General features: G+C 40.8%; 1 protein-coding gene across 3 annotated transcripts in view; it reads left to right on the forward strand.

Annotated features, from left to right (window-relative positions):
- The window catches only part of PIP5K1B (phosphatidylinositol-4-phosphate 5-kinase type 1 beta), a 306505-nt gene that overhangs the window by 27459 nt on the left and 262489 nt on the right, over nt 1-16557 (forward strand). The window contains exon 1 of one of the 3 annotated variants that reach the window (XM_077966191.1): nt 8111-8234. The exons of the other annotated variants lie outside the window; for them this stretch is intronic. The gene's annotated coding sequence lies outside the window, so the exon portion shown is untranslated. Of the gene's footprint in view, nt 1-8110; nt 8235-16557 lie in introns of those variants that run through there. 3 annotated transcript variants of the gene reach the window in all.

Consider the following 16557-nt stretch of genomic DNA (forward strand, 5'->3'; position numbering starts at 1 on the left):
CCACTGCGCCCGGCCATACTTAGACTCTTTAAAGGATCATTTAACTAGTATATTTATTAGGAGGCAGTAGAATGTACTGTGGTGATTAAGAGCTTGAATTTGGGCGCAAATTCTGGCTCTACAACTTCCATGCACCCCCACGAAAGTCACTTAGCTACTTTATTCTTCAGCATTTTCAACTATAAAATGGGGGTAATTATGTTCCTACCTCATTGACTTATTGTTAAAAACTCAATGTTAAGCACTCAAATTCTTGCTAATATTTATTGGACAATTTGATTGATCAAGGCACAAAGTACATACAGAAAAGTAGATGAAGTTCACCCCATTAAAGAGTTTACTACAGTGTTGTTGAGGAAATATGCATGTGAGACACAACCAACTGCCTGGGAACTCAAAGTAAGACAGGTTTTATTAGAGTTCAGAGGAGAGAACGATCACTCCTATGTGGGAGGCACACAGAATTAATAAAGCTAGAAGAAACAATAGAAAGGGAAAGATGTCTTCACTGGGAGGGAAGGACCACAAGAATGAAGGCTCAAAGCTACATCCAACATATCTCTACTGCTTGGTTGAGTGGTTGACCAGTGAAGACTGCTGGTAGCAGGCAGATGGGTCCAGAATGTATAAAATGGACTGGATATAGAAGATCCTCCTCCTTTTTCTCTCTGCTTATTTTTCCTCTAATGTGATGACTGCTACCTGCTCCCAGGACATTTTGCTCAAATGGTCTTCAAACTCACAAGGATAAGAATGTCCTTCCAGTCTATACAAAAGGGAGAAACAGGACTGATAAGGAAGGAAGAACATGTTTATCTATAAATCCACAATCTGATGGAAGAACTATTCTGCAGAACATTTGGTGAGGTTAAAAGAGAAAGAAAAGCAGCCCATCAGTTTGATTGTTGTGGGAACCTTCTACCAGCCAAACAGATGGAGGCTGAGGCTGATCCGTTGATACTATACAAATGGCAAAACTGGAAAAGGCAATAGGAGGTGACCATCTCAGCTTCTGCTGGCTAATTGGGCTAAAAACAACCCAGTACCTTTCAGCCTATTTTTGTCACTTTTCAGAATACAACAAATAAATTGCTGTATTGGATTTAACACCAACCATTAAGAAAGAATGACTTTATGGTGTGGAAGATGGAGGAGCCTTTGATGACAACAGTCCTGATCTCTTGGAAGTTTTTTTTAACTTATATGAGAACATGTTTAGATTTAGAACACTATTACACGTGTAGTGAGAGAATTCTTATATAACTCATACCAGTTTCCCCATCTTTATCTTATATTAGTACATACCTTTGTCACAATTCATCAACTGATTTTGATATACTACTGTTTTGCTATTTTCCGTAATGTCTTTTTTTTTTTTTTTTTTTGGTGGTTGCTCTTGTTCCAGGATCCTATCTGGAATACCATGTTATATTTGTCATTAGATTTGTCATGTCTACTTAGGCTCCTCTTGGTTATGACAGTTTCACAGATTTGCCTTGGTTTTGATGACCTTGACAATTTTGAGAATTACTGTCCAGTGTTTTTTTAGAAAGTCCCTCGCTTGGGATTTGTCTCATGTTTTTCTCATCATTAGACTGGAGTAATGTACCCAGGAGTGTTTGGGGGATGTCATATCAAGGGTAAAACTATCGTATCACATCACATCATATCAAGGGTAATACTATTAATATGACTGATCACTGTTGATGCTGATCTTTATCATCTGGCTGAAGTATTATTTGTCAGGTTTCTCCACTGTAAAGTTATTCTTTTTATTCCCTTCTCTTTTTATACAGTAGTCTTTGGAAGGAAGTCACTCTTTTTAGCCCACATAGAAAGAGTGGAGTATCCTTTAGGGTGAAGTATCTATAAAAATTATGTGCAATTATTCTGCATGAAAAATTTGTTATTCTCCCCATTTATTTACTCATTCAATCATTTATTTATATCATTATGGACTCATATATTTTATACTTTGAGTTATAATCCAGATACCGCTTCATTTTCTTGCTCATGTTGTTCCAGCTTTAGGTCATTTTTTGCCGCCTCTTGCAGTTGGCTCCTGTAATCCTTGAAATACTCTTGTCATTTTGGGGCTTTGTTTGCTTGCTGGCTTGCTTTGTAGCACCTTCTTACTTTCTGGCACTACAAGATGCTCTTAGCTCACTTGTATACCACATGTATTTCCTGTCTCAGATCTCTCGGAATTTGTAACTATGAAGAAAAAAACTCCAGTCAAAGACATATTAACAGGGCTTTGGGAGAGCAGATTTAAAAACATTCAATGAAAATAAATCAGATCTCACAGCTTTTTAGGGATATGTAATTCAGAAGGGATGAGAGTTTCTGAAAAGTGAAATCCTGATTAGACAAATATGATGAAACTTCATGAGAGATATAAGGAGATAGAATCTAAGGGAACCCATGTGGCTTCAGAGGACACTTTATGATTAATTTGTATTTTAAAAAGACATGCACAGAAGATGAAGAAAGAACTTATGATTGAACTAAGTTTCTAAAAATATCACCAAAAGTTACTTAGCTGCTGGTTTGTGAAAATGATTATATCACTCTACTAAATGAAATTATTTGGTTTGCCTATAAAGCAGCTATATTAAAATGGGTACTCTTGTCATTTCTCTGAAGTAATCTCTGATCATCATTCATTTACTCAATGAATTTTCAGTTGCCCACTGTGTGAATTTTTTTCTTTTTTTTCTTTTTTTTGAGATGGAGTCTCGCTTTGTTCCTCATGCTAGAGTGCAGTGGCATGATTTTAGCTCACTGCAACTTTCCTGGGCTCAGGCAATTCCCCTGCCTCAGCCTCCCAAGTAGCTGAGATTACAGACACCCACCACCACCCCTGGCTAGTTTTTGTATTTTTAGTAGAGACAGGGTTTCACCATGTTGGCTAGGCTGATCTCGAACTCCTGACCTCAAGTGATCTGCCTGCCTCGGCCTCCCAAAGTGCTGGAATTACAGGCGTGAGCCACCACACCTGGCCTACTGTGTGAATTTTAATGCCCATTATGTGAACTCTTAGGCTCTGGGGATGCACAGTGGTAGATTTTTGGAGCTACCAAAATCTGTGCTCTCTTGGAGTTTATATTTGAATTATATATTTTATATATATATTATTTATTTGTGGGCTTTTTTTTTTTTTTTTTTTTTTTTTTTGAGACACAGTCTTGCTCTGTTGCCCAGGTTGGAGTGCAGTGGTGTGATCTCAGCTCACTGAAACCTCTGCCTCCCAGGTTCAAGCTATTCTCGTGCCTTAGCCTCCCAACTAGCTGGGATTACAGGCATGTGCCACCACGACCAGCTAATGTTTTGTATTTTTAGTAGAGATGGGGTTTAGCCATGTTGGCCAAACTGGTCTCGAACTCCTGGCCTCAAGTGATCTGCCTGCATCAGCCTCCAAAAGTGCTGGGATTACAAGCGTGAGCCACCGCGCCTGGCCATGAATAGATATTTTAAATATGACAATAATACATGCTTTGGAGAAAGGTAAAGCAGGATAAGGGAGTCGGGGGTTCTGAGGTGGGGTGATGGGACTATTTATATACGGCAGTTGAGGAAAGCCCCATTGCTAAGGTGGCATTTGAGCAGAGACAGGGAGGAAGCAAGGGAATGAGCCATGTGCATACCACTAAGAAGAGTATTTCAGGCAGAGGGAACAGACAGTGCAAAGCCTGAAGCAGGAATGGCCTGGAACACTCCAGGAATAGCAAGTTGGTCCATGAGCCTGGAGCAGGGTCAGCCAGGTAGTGAGATGGAGTGAGTGAGGACAAACACATGTTTGGGCAGGTGGTGTCTGGGATGGAATCACGGAAGGTGCGTGTGAGTGGCTGTCGTGGGAGCTGTGTACTGCTGTGGAGTTGGGGTGTGGAGGTCCTTGTGAGAACTTGGTCTTTTTCTTTGAGGAGAGAGGAACTATTGGAGGCTTTTGAGCAGAGGAATAGGGTCATCTGATTTCGTATTTGAAAAGGACCACTCTGGCCACTCTGAATGTTGCAAAAGTAGAAAGACCAGTTAAAAAGTCTTTTACTCTACTAGTATATTTTGTCTCAATCTATTAATCTTGATCTATTTGTATGCATATTTCACATGTAGTAATTGTGTACATACAGTTTTGCCATCTGTGTATTTTAACATTTTTCTTCTGTTGCTCTGTAGTCCTCAGGTTTATAACATTCAGTGGCTGCATAATAGTTTGTGTATAGTCTCCTACTGCTGCTGTAAAACTTACCACAAATGGAATGACTTAAAAGGATACAAATTTATTTTCTCACAGTTCTGGAGGTCAGAGTCCTAAAATCAAGGTGTTGGCAGAGCTGCACTCCTTCTGGAGGCTCTAGGGGAGAATCCGTTTCCTTGCTTCTTCCACCTTGTAGAATCCACCCTCACTCCTTGACTCGTGGCTCCTCACTCCATCTTTAAAGCCAGCAGCATCTTCAAACCTTACCTACCCCTCTGCCTCTGCTTCAGTCACCACATCTCCTATTCTGAACCTCCTGTCTTCCTCTTCTACACACTTTCGTGATTACATTAGGTCCATTTGGATAATCCAGGATAATCTCCCCATTTTGAGACACTTAATTTAATTACATCTAGAAGATTCCTTTTACCATATATTCACAAGTTCTGGGGATTAGGATGTGAACATCTTTGGGGACATTATTCAGCCTACCACAGCTGATGTTTTATAGTTTACTTAAAGATTTCCATTATTGAATACTTAGAAGGCATCCAGTTTGGGGCCATTTTGATATTCCTATACTTCCTCTATTTATATACTTTGACCTTCTTTTCTTTCAGATTGTGTCTCTTAAGATAAATATCCAAGTTTAGGTTTCCTGGAACAAAGAGCATGAACATCTTTTTTTTTTTTTTTTTTGAAATGGAGTCTCGCTCTGTCGCCCAGGCTGGAGTGCAGTGGCCGGATCTCAGCTCACTGCAAGCTCCGCCTCCCGGGTTTACGCCATTCTCCTGCCTCAGCCTCCCGAGTAGCTGGGACTACAGGTGCCCACCACCTCGCCCGGCTAGTTTTTTGTATTTTTTTAGTAGAGACGAGGTTTCACCGTGTTAGCCAGGATGCTCTCGATGAGCATGAACATCTTATGTATTTGCTTCCAAATACAGTTACATTATTGGATGTCTATTTCCCTACAGCCTCACTAGGTTAGCCTTCTATCTCTTAAAGGTGTGTTTCCAGTTTGTTACAAAATGACATTTTATTGGTGTGTGTATTTTATTTCCTTAATGGTTAGGTTGAACCTTTTTGGAGTGTGCGTGGGGGCATATGTCATTTGTATTTTGAGAAGAGTGTTGTGTTTATTTTGCTTTTTAGTTGTATCTGGAGCTAGAAGAATGGAGACAGCATTAGACTGTTGCTTAAGTAAGGGCATAAGGCTGGCATGAATAGATGACATATGCAGAACTATATTGCTTTCAATTCTCCATCAAAGGAAATTATTTCCAAAATGAAAAGGGTGTTACTAAAAGGGATTTGGATGACAGTGAAAGAAAATCCAGGTAATTTGAATGCATTTACCTCTCTGGGACACAGTGGATTGTATCTCAGGGTTAGCAGGGTTGAAGGAGTTAGCAGACATCATCTTTGAGCCATTGCTGGTGATTGTTGAGTGAACTTGGAGAGTGGCAGAGGTTCCAGAAGACCAGAGATATGCAAATGTTGTTCTATGTAGCTTTTGACAAAGTTCAATTCCTAAAACTTTCAATGTATGAAATGCACCCTTGCAAAATTTCTGGACTACCATCATATGAATTATTTAATAGTCCAGAGAAGAGATTGCATTGATCCTTAGGAACCAGCATAAATCTAGTAATGTGTAGTGACCAGTTGTCACATTTTCTTTTATAAAAGGGGCTTCTGTATTGGAAGATAATGCCAAAGACATCAAAGCATTTGACAAATATTTCTCGCCGTTCTCCTTAAGCACATAATAGAGAGATGTTTGGAGGATGACAGAATAATGCAATAAATTCATAGCTGATTCTATTCATATGCCATAACATAGGTAATGACTGAGTGTTTGTTGGCCTAGAAAGAGGTTTCCAGTGGCAGGTATTTAGGGTTTTCTTGGCCCCAAACTGAAGAAGGGTCCTTAGAACTTGGATAGAAATCTTAAAAATTCATATTTATGTGGCTAATGATATAAACCTATAGAATAAATCTTCATAATATGAACTATGAAAATAGGCCAACACCAACTAAATACATTTAACAGAAATAATGAGAACTTCTAAAATGAGGTTGTATTTAGAATTGAAACAACAATTGATTTTCTTTATTTTTGGCCTTCTTGAATTTCACCAATTAAAAATAAAAACAATAACATTTGTATAGTGAAAATGACTTTTTAAGGTTAATTCGTGTATGGTAGGAGAATGCTGGGTCCACCTACATATGGTTGCTGTGAGAGCATGCTATAATAAAGAATTGCTGGACTGAGAGGAAAAGATGTGAGTACTGTTCCTGTCACCACCATAAACTAGTTGTCATCTTGGGCCAGCAGCTGGCATCACCTTTCTTGGGTCTGCATATTATCATCTGAAAGCTGGAGATGACAAGAGGTGGGGTGAAGTTAATCACTTTGCCCCATTCCCGCTGTCATGTGATATCAGGCAGTACAACTTGATTCTCATGTCCCTTGGCAAGTGTGGCCAAATTTCTAGACTCTTAAATGGACCCTTCCAGATATTTCTAGCTTAAACAGACCCTTTCAGGCCCTCTCTGAGAAGGGGCCTCTTTTCTTTTAATCTGCAAGTTCCTTCAGATCACCCTTCTTCAGGATCATATTAAACTATCCACATTTTCAATGCTTCATTTCAAGTTTCAAACAGTGTACTTGAGCCCACTTTGATCTCAGGAAGGTCAACATTTTTTTTTCTTTTTTGGGGGGCTCAGGCCCACGCCTTGATATTTCTGGATGAGCCTATAGCCTCTTCACCGGCCAAAAATGTTCCCCATGGCTTTACCATGGGGTCTGGCCTTCAGTTTCTCCATTCTCCATCAGCCGATCCTGAACAGTCCTGGCCACCGTCAGCATTTGATCATCGACTGTTTCTCTAGCTTCCTTCCCAGCACCACTATTTTGATTCCGTTGTAATCTTTATGACCATTTAATTTTGAATTTTTAAACTTCATATTTTATTTTCCTATTTTGTATCTTCACATTATCATTTGTAAAGGAGTTTAAAATATTTCCTGTGCCTCAATTTACTCTTGCTTAGTCTGATTTTCCCCTTATCAGTCCTCAGATATCATCAACTCTTTATTTTCTGCTCTTATAGGACACAACATTTGTACATCTTCATACAACCTAGCCTTTGGCTTCTTTTGTCTATATACTTAGATTAACCTCTCAGAGTTGGAGATCTTTGACTGAGGGATGTAGTAGTATAGTTCTTGATCCATTTTGGGTACCTTTATTTTGACTGACAAAGACAAGAGGCCACTTTAGCACATTATATTCTTTCCTTAAAACTTTAAAATATTTAAGAAGTCAGCATTTATATTTAAACATAAATTTCAGCCTCCTTCTTAGGGCTTCCCTTAATACCACAGTAATTTTGGTTGGAGGAATATTTTGTAGCCTGTGATATCTCAGATTGCAATACTTCTCTGCCTCCTGTTTCCTGCACTTCTCCTCTAGCTCCTTCCACTGAGAATTCTCCCCAGGCAGCATTTTCACGCTTTCAGTGCTCATTTCAGGCACTTTCTTCTCTGCTGTGCCTATGCATGCTTGAGGCTTTGTCCTAAACTCATGTGACCTGCATAGCTAATTTCAGGTTCTTACTCTAGGCTTACTACTGCTGAACCCAAGAGACTGACGTATTGCCCAGACTCCTGCACACTGTCTGCCAGCCACAGGTACATCCTGGGGTCATGTATTATGCTCCTGGTTAGCACATTGGGCAGGAAACAAGCTACCCATTGTGGCTGTGACCAGGTGTAGAGTCTCTTTGCTTATCTGAAAAACAGTTCTTTGACCTCACTACCTGCGGCCTGTCCTTCCTGCTACTGTGTCCTTGATAGGCCAGCTCCCCACCCTTTGCCTAGAAAGCATTCCCAATCCCTACCAGTAAGATAAATGGAGCAAAACAGGAAGCCACTTCTGTGCATCCCAAGGCTCTGCTATACGTGTGTTTGCATCCAATGTCTGAATTTTCTCCATGAAGAAATGGAAGATCTTGGGACAAATCTTTTGGTAAGATTTAGATATTGCATAGCTCCTAACAAGGCTTTATAAATAGAACTACTTAAAGCCTTTGGGACATGGATACTTTCAGAAAGTGTTTTTAGTTTATCTCATTTCTATACATGTTTTTGGGCTGACTAAATGTTAAGTAGTTCTAATACAGTATGGTACAATGGGTCTCTTCAGTCTCTTGGGTTCAATGGAAGTTAAGTGGCTGTTATATGTGTAGTTCACAACAATAGAAGACAGAAATAACCTATGTCTTCTCTATAATCACAGAGATACCTAGCATGAGGACAGAGATGCCTTTTAATATATTTTTCTCGTGAAGCTCTCTGATAGAGGTCTTCTAGGCAATGCAGGAGTTCAAACTTCATAACTACGACTCTGGTTCAGTAGCTCTGATGAAATCACTGGAGCTCCTTTAGCAACTGAATTGTTTGCATGTCATAAAATTATGATATGCTTCAAAGGCAAATATTTATTTAGTGAGAAATGTAGGTGTGCACAGTAAGGCTTGCGCCTTCCTCATGGTGTATTTCCTTATGAAGTTTATTAGTCTCTGACTCTAGGCAACGTGATATTATGGGAGTGGCACAGACCATAAATGTCACAAGATCTGAGCTCAAGCCATGATGTAGCTAGTTATCCTCGAGTTGTAAGACTTCAGGCTCAGAAGGCAGTCGGTGTGCCAGGGGTGTTTTACCTACAAACCTGAGAGGGATTGGGGGAAGTTTTAGATCAGGTCATTTCTAAGAAATCTTTTAGCTTTAAAATCTCAAATTAGTATTTCTAAATGCCATTTTACCCACTTTTATATAATTACCCATTTAACCAGACTTAGAAAATTATGAAGAAAAAATATATACTCTTTCATTCCCTAACACAGATAAAATCATTGTTCATGTTCTGGAGCATTAGCTTCCTTTTTTCTGAGCAGATATATCTAAGAAAGCCTAAAACAGTGTGTGTATATACATTTCAAAAATTGGAATCATATATTTTTTCATAAATTGATTTTTGTTTCATTTAACATTATCCCATGTCATCTGAGTAGGACTTAGAGTTTTTGTCCAAAACTAGATTTCCTTGGTCACTTTTGCAGTTTCTTTGAAATTTTCCGTATTGAAGACAATGTTATGCACTCTCCAAACTAAGCACCCTTGGCTTCTGAATGTGCTATAAGTACAGTTAGTTGATTTCATTCCAGAGAACAAGCAGTAGAAATATCCCAGAGCACTCTGCCTTCTTGCTGTCACTGCATAGGTAGAGACTGCCATGGCCAGGGGTCAAGGTGGAGGATGAGGGGTGACCCCTAAAAAATGACATTAGCATGTGACCAAACAGTATCTCGAATTGTCTTGAAAGCCCACCAATCCATTGTGGAATGACCTTTACAAATAGTTTTGCTTGTGTACAACCAGATGAGATGGGGCTGACTCTGAGCAAGGGAATAAAGAAGGGAAACTTGGTAACCAAGCCTGTTCTTTCTGTTCTCTGCCTCCCTCCTTCATGCCTCACCTCTTCTTCTCTTTGGCATTTATCTTCACACTCTCTAGCCCCCCAGTTATCACTTTCTTCTCCATGGGCCCATTGCATTTTGTTGATGCTGCTGATAGAGCCCTTATCACGTATTACTAATTGGAAGATTTGGGTGGTAGGTGTTGGGGGTGGGGAGAAGCAGGGTAGGTTATCATGACCCTACTCATAAGAAGTTTATGTCTCCTCACTTCTATATGAGTTTCAGAATTGGAAGATAATCTTAGCTAAGGTTAGAAGAACATGTGAAGCTGAAATATTACTGAATATTTAAAAATTGTTTTCCACTATTATTTGTTTCCTTGCATGTGGTTTCAGTGACATTATGGGTTACATTGGTTTTGGTGGCCTTGCTTGGAATTTCAACACCAGAGAGCCTATATTAAGAAATCCTACATTTAGTGGGAAGTTTTACTACATCTCTGGATGTACTATAAGGTCATCTGGTTTCTGATTCTTAAGTTCTATAATTTGTAGCACTGTTTCCATGGGAAAGTGCATTCCAAGTTCTAAACAGCTGAGTTTTGGATCTCAGCTCCTTTGAGAGTTGTGGACCACTCAGACACAAAATTATCTTTAAATATACAGATAGGTGTATGTAATTTGCGTTGTATGTAGAACTAACCACCATTTGAGCCCTTATTATGTGTCAAGGGCTATAATAAGAGCCTTCATACATTCACTTGTTCCCCTCCTCACCGTGATTCTTTGAGGTAGGCATTATTATCTCCATTTTACAGATAAGGAAGCCAAGGCCCAGCAGAGCTGAGATGTGACTGCAGAGCCGTCCAACCCCAGTCCTCTGACCTTTCTCTGTGCCTGATACCTCTCAGCATTTGAGGGCCTTTTCTCTTTCTGCTTCATCTCCAAAGGTCCTTCTAGGAGAGAGGTGAAAGGTAATTCTTTTGAAAATACATATTTTAAAGCAGTATTATTCCCTTCGAGATACCCATTGATTCCCTTTGATGGAGCCCAATACCATGCTGGATCTTTGCTGTGTCTGAGTGGTATGAATGGGCATCTATGGGGGTGGCCTCAGGAGCCTGTAGAAAGAGGTACCCCAGGAAAATTTTTTACACAAAAGAACACTATAGCATCTGACTACAAGATTCAAATAAACACACTCAAAATGGTCTGTAGAGAATAGAGTGGTCGACAGTGATGGATAGCAGGTTTCTCTCTTTTTCAAAACAGATTTAATTATAGTGTTCACACAAATCTAACTGAAAATATGAGCCAGAATGTTCATTTGTTCACTCACTTATCAGCTATCAGACTTTGAATGAACCCACATATATATCAGATTTTGTACTAGGCCCCAGGAGGGTACAAAAGTGGATGAAACATAGTCCCTGTCTTCAAGAAGCTCGGAACCTAGTGGGGAGCAGGCCCAGAAACCTTCAGATCCTCTGATGTGCATTTTAAAAATAGCCCAAATACCAAAACTGGTTGTTTTTTTTTTTTTTTTTTTGAAACAGGGATGTCATTCTGTCACCCAGGCTAGAGTGGTGCAACTATAGCTTACTGCAGCCTTGACCTTCCAGGCTCAAGCAATCCTCCTGCCTCAGCCTCCTGAGTAGCTGGGACTACATTTGCATGCCACCATGCCTGGCTAATTTTTTATTCTAGTGTAAAGTTAGGGCTATGTGCCCAGTCTGGTTTCAAACTCCTGGGCTCAAGTGATTGTCCTGCCTTAGCCTCCCAAACTGTTGGGATTACAGGCATGAGCCAGGCTTGGCCCAAAATGTCTTTTAATGTCAGCTTTGAATGAGCTTTCATAAGAACAGTGTATATGTGTGAGGAGAAATCCCTGTCACATGGTGTTGATTTGGTAAGCAATATTTCCAATATCAGAAAGACTTGGTCAGTATGTTAATTTGCTAAAACCCACTGGCATACAAGGATGCTGTGGCGGTTGACTTTTCCACATTTGCTTAACCAAAGTGCCAGTTTACTGAAGATGAATTCCATGTCATGTTTTACTGCCCTGCATGTGTTAAGACTTGCTTTTCGTGACACTAAGACAATGGGAGATTGAATGGGTGGAGTTAAAGAGGCCCCTGGCCTTTCATTGATTCTCCTTGGGTTTCCTGCTGAGTATGGGTTGAGGCTCTGGCCTTCTCAACTGGGTGCCAGATGAATGTACTGGGAATCCTGTTAGGGTGACATCTAAGAAGAAGACTCATAAGGCACAATATTGGGAAGTCAATCACAGCTTGTTTCAGGAGGATCAGAGCTGAGCTTGGTGGAGGTTCCTGGTGATAGGGATTCCTTCCTGAAACAATCTGTCTTCCTGAAAAAGGAGGAAGGTGTAAGAACGAGAACCACTGATGTATGCAGGAGGTCCGTAGCCTCAGTTGCCATAGATACTGAAGGCTCTGCATGGCCTGGCCAAGGATGGACCGTGTTACAAGGTGTACCCACAAACCACAGTGATCTTCATCCTCAAGCTGGGGCATGCCGGGCCTCATTTTTGGAAAGTACATTTTCCATGAGATGTGCTAGCACAATGGGGTTCTATGTATAATCTGCCTTGAACAAATAGGTTTCATGGGAGGCCATCAGAAAACAACTTCATCAAGTCTCCTACTCTTCCATTAATATTTATACAGTGGAAAGCATTTCCCCTGTTTTTTGGATGAAAACATATCACGTGGCTATTCTGATTCCTCATATATAATAAAAAACCCCACTTTAATTTGCCAGATACTTAAAATGTCTAGTATCATGGGATAGTTAAAGCTTCCAACTTCATTCATATTTATAACTGCTCCCCTTCCCCTGGCTAGGGCCTGTTGCAGGGAGAGGGGGCTGTGGTTGGAGGCTTTTTCTCTTGCTTACTCAGTAGCTATGATTTCTGGACTGGGGTTAGGGGCTGGGTGGGAAACAGGAAGGAATGTAGGAAAGCTTTTACTTGGCAGGCGGTATCATAGGAGAGCTCTTTTTGTGTTGTGGGTCTTTAGAGTTGATTCTTTCACTTGTGGAGCCTTTTATGGGTTCTTTGGAGATACCCTCTCACCTTGTCTCTGGGGGCCTCTCACCTCCAGTTTCCTTGTTGGGGCTGCTACACTCTCTTCAGCCTAATTGCAGACTCCTTCCACAGTCTCTAGAAAGCCCACCAATCCATTCATACTCCTGTCTGCTGGGTTCTATTGCTGTCCAGGTGGCTCTTGTTGGGAAGACCTTATTATATACCCTGTACATATGCTCATGGTGTGGTCCATGGGAAACACTCACACTTCCTTTGTTCCCACCAACTGGGAGAGGGCAGGCTGCTCCCAGGGCAGCTGTCATTTCCTTTGGCTTATCCGTCAGCATCCAGCCAGCTCTCCAGTTCTTCAGATTTCTTAAGCAGAAGTCCCAAACAAGGTCACAGTGCCTTCCATATCGTAACAGCCTCATGCTCTCCAGGTAGTCCTGTTGAGCCCCCTCACTAGGCTGGAAAGGGGAGAAGCAGGGAGGGGCAGGTACTCTTATCTCTTCCTAAGCTTAGTCCTTTAGGCTAGGACCAGACTGGACTGCAGCCTGCTTGCTTCAAACATTCTCTCCTTTTAGCCACCAACAAACAGTCCAGCCTACTTGTAGCCTCACTGTAGATAAGAGGTTTAAGACCAGTGAAAAAGGTTTTGGGCTATGTTCTTTGAAAAACTACATCTAGGCCTGGCACTTCACTTTGGAATCTGGTATCTCATCCATCTTTGTGGCTTGTTTGACACTTCCCATTTTGACGTTCTGTAATACCTTCTTGGGAAGCAGGGCTTATCCTTAGCTCTTAGAGATGCATGTGACACACAGCATAGAAAAGGCTCTTGGGAGTAGATAGGAGTGTCCACTTCGCTCCAGCCTCTTCCTCTCCTGCCCTCCATCCTGCTCCAGGACCTGTGCTCCACCTGAATCTTCCACCCAGGAAGCTCCCTCTCTGCTGCCTGCTCCTGCTCTGTGTTGCCAGCTTCTTCTGTTCCTTTAGGATTCGTAAATGTTCCTTCCTTAGTAAAGACTTCTTTGCTCAAACCCCACTTAAGTAGATCTCCCCTAATGTTCTATTTTCTCTTACTGCAATTCCCTTTATCTCCCTCACAGTACATCTTATATTATAAATGATAATGTTTCCAAATAAATTATACAAGCTATTTAGTGTCTTACTCTCGCACCAAATGGTAAGCCCCATAAAGGAAAATTCATGTCTGTTTTATTCGGTAATAGAAACCTAACCAGTGCTCACTAAATATATGTTGAATAAATGAATGAAAGCATGAATTAAAAAGTTACCTTTGTTTAAGCTGCTCTTTTGCCAATGTCTCTCTTCTTTTGTGTTAACTCTTTTTTTTTTTTTTTTTTTTGAGACACAGTCTTGCTCTATCACCCAGGCTGGAGTGCAGTGGTGTGATCTTGGCTCACTGCAACCTCTACCTGCTGGGTTCACAGGACTACAGGCATGCATCACCATGCCTGGCTAATTTTTGTATTTTTAGTAGAGACTGGGTTTTGCTATGTTGGCCAGGCTGGTCTTGAACTTCTGGCCTCAAGTGGTCCACCCACCTTGGCGTCCCAAAATGTGTTAACTCTTAACAAACAGATTCTTAGTTATATGGCATACACAGAGTTTTGGAAGTACTGAGACAAGGCTTAATTTTTGGTATATTTTTCTGTTCATTATCATCTCCCCTTGCCCCTTTCTCCTCTCTCTGTCTCACTTTCTCTTTCGCTCTGGCTCTTTTTCTCTCACTCTCTTCTAACAAGAATTAAGTTTGAGGCAAGGAGAGCAGAGGTGCTACCCCGTTTTACAGATACCCACACTAAGGAGAGTTAGCTGTGAGATAACTTTATCTAAGGGGTTAATGGCAAGCATGGCCCAGAGCTCAGCACTTCCATCTCTCTTCTGGTCTTGTCCTCTTTGTGCCTCTCCTGCAGTCCTTCATGTCCAGCTGTCCTCTGGCCTTGCAGCAAGGCCTGGCTTACCACTTCCAGATCCTGCCGAGGTGGCAGCAGCCTGGCCTCAGGCTGGAACGGAAAGACTAGTTCCTAGCCCAGAATCTAACTTGCATGGTACACAGCAAGAGAAATTCTCTTCAAGATGCAGCCCCATGAGAGCAGCATGTTTACAGGTAGTAGATCCCCAAAGTTGTCATAGCCTCCCTCCACCCCCTCACACCGGACCTATCCCTGCCCTCGGCCCACACAGTTGGGGGTTCACGGGCTATGGGAATGTCTTTCTCCTTAGGAATAGAAGCTGGATTCTGAAGGAAGGCATTGGACTTGAACTAGGCTTGGCGATCGCCTTCCCTCTCATTCTTTCGCTGCCTACTCCATAGACGGTCCTAACTCTGGCCACAAGTCAGAGAATTTCACATTCCTCCCTTAACAAGTTTTACTCCATATACGGCCCTGGGGGCAGTCTAGACTCCCTGGGCGACTACTTGGGTGTACTTGCTTCAGGAGGAGGAGGAGGAGGCTTATCTCGTATATGCACATTCTTCTGGTGTGTCCTATCTGGTTATTATCAAATCGAAACTGCAGCAGTTGAAGTTTGTTGCTTAATTACTGTCTGTTGATTGTAAAATAATAGACCACCAATTTTGTTGGTTAGTTATTACTAGTGCGTCGTTATAAAGTACACACTGTAACATGGCAGTGTTTTCCTTTGTGCTGTCTTTTTGATGAGTATTGTTATTTACACTCATAATAATGCCTTGCATTCGAAATATGCTTCAGAGTTAACACAGCACTTTTATTTTATTATCTCATCTGGCTCTGTTATAAGGAAATACAAGTAGGCAACTAATTTTAGGAGAGTGGGAGGTAAAATTTTTATTCTAGATATTACTTTACTATAAATTTTGGCATAATATAGCTTCTTTTTACAGCAAGTACTTATTACTTTAGTTAAAAAATTAGAAGTGAATTTTAAATTTGTATGACTTGCTGTTTTTTAAACCTTCTTGTCATAATCCAAAAAGTAGAGTACTAGAAGACATATTCTGTCCAGGGTCATATAAAATCATAATATCTTAGCTAGAAGCCACTCCTCTAGAATTTGATCCACAATATGGTTTAACACTACATTGTAAAGAAATGGATTGTCCATCCCAGAGTCTGCTTAGCATTGAGGCCTCATTTATGTATCTACTTAGGTAAAACTCTTAGAACATAAAATTAACCATTTTAGTATGAAAAATGGAGGTGACCACCACCTCTATCTAGTTCCAAGATATTTTTACCATTCCAAAATAAAACCCCATCCTCACTAAGCAGTCACTCCCCATTCCCCACTCCCTGTAGCCCGAGGCAACCCCTAATCTGCTTTCTGTTTCTGTGGATTTAACTGTTCTGGGTAGTTCACATAAAAGGAATCATACAATCTGTGTCATTTTATGCCTGACTTCTTTCACTCAGCGTAATGTTTTAAGGTTCATCCATATTGTGACTTGAGTCAGTGCTTCATTCCTTTTTACAGCTGAATGCCCAATATTTTTAATATCAAAACATTTCTGGGATTATGGAAACTCCATCCCCACAGACGCACAGGCCTACCATATCCTTCTCTCCACTGGCAATGACTTCTTCTCACAGCAAGTGTGGGATTTTTGTCCATAATAAAGTACAAATGCTAAAGAAGCATGTGTAGTTATAGCTGTAGTTTGCTGCATTTTACTTTAGACTCAGGAAGAAGGCTCTAGACAGTTCTATGCAAAGATTACAGGTGATTGTATTCTTCAGACACTCATATCATGAAAGTTTGTGCCGTCATGATTTTTATAGACAGTGCTTAGAATATGCCTGGATTTGTAGTTTT

The sequence above is a fragment of the Macaca mulatta genome, chromosome 15 (assembly GCF_049350105.2).
Source record: "Macaca mulatta isolate MMU2019108-1 chromosome 15, T2T-MMU8v2.0, whole genome shotgun sequence".
Taxonomy (NCBI): domain Eukaryota; kingdom Metazoa; phylum Chordata; class Mammalia; order Primates; family Cercopithecidae; genus Macaca; species Macaca mulatta.